Genomic DNA, 1143 nt, shown 5'->3' with positions numbered 1-1143 from the left:
CTGTGCACAGAGCCAGCCGCATCAGCGTTCCCAAGGCTCCCTCCCTCCCCCGCGCACACCCCAGGCCAGCCGCAGAAATTCATAATTGAAACAAATTTACAATTCCTCCCGCCCAGACAAGGACAGCAGTCACAGAAACCTGCCTGGACGCTTATTTCACCGGCTTATTCACAACACGTCAGATATTTTAAATATTTCATAAGAGCTAACTTTTCAGATGAAAAGCGTCATGCTAATAAGCCATTTTCCAACAATTTATTTTTGCGTAAATACAGCCACAGGCAGAGTGGTTTGTGCCATCTGCACCCACCGGCTCTGCAGCCATCCCTGTGACTACACACTGCTCAGCCCTGGCCAGCCTCCAGTTTCATGCAACTTGCACTTCAGTACGCAATTAAAGGAGCAAAGCTAAAAAAAAAAAAAACAAAAAAAAAACCAACCAAGACATGACTGTCTTGGTCTGTACCTTCCAGTAAATTTTTAAGTAAAGTTGCTCTAATTTTAGACCCGAGCTTTAATGATTAACTTTTTGCAGCTAAAAACAACCTCGTACTTATTTTGTCTGAAGATCATTACACAAACAATAATGCATTTAATTCAAAGAGACTACAAAGTGTTCTAGGTCACAGGTCTATTTTTATTTGTCCTCCTTAGATATTTAACAGCTTTACATTAACTGGAAAAGCAGAAACCTGCGGGCTTAAAGCAGGGGGGCTAACAGAACTACAGACGCCTACAGCATGCCCTGTACAGAAGGGCATTAATTTAATTCAACAATAAACTGCCTAAAGAAACAACAGATCGATCCATTGAACTCCAGCTCCTGGAATGTTTACCTCTGCTTAAGGATAACAGGTCAATAGTTTTACTCACTACATACCAGTTAGCTCCCTGCTCCCCCTCCCCTTCTTTCAAGAGCCTTATTTGACATAAAGTTACCAGCTTGCACTTTTTTTTTTTTTAAACCAAGTTATTTAATATAGAAAACAAAATTCAGGCCACCTCTGCAAGATCATGTAAAATCTGATCTGGAATCGTATTTCCCAGAAACAGTACTCTCTTCTGATACTCTATTTACATTTCAAGATTAGAGCAAAATCAGTAAACTTTCCATCTCTATTTGTACCACTTTTACTTTCCTAG

The sequence above is a fragment of the Charadrius vociferus genome, unplaced genomic scaffold (genome assembly GCF_000708025.1).
Source record: "Charadrius vociferus isolate BGI_N301 unplaced genomic scaffold, ASM70802v2 scaffold512, whole genome shotgun sequence".
Taxonomy (NCBI): Eukaryota; Metazoa; Chordata; class Aves; order Charadriiformes; family Charadriidae; genus Charadrius; species Charadrius vociferus.
This window is presented reverse-complemented; position numbering follows the sequence as displayed.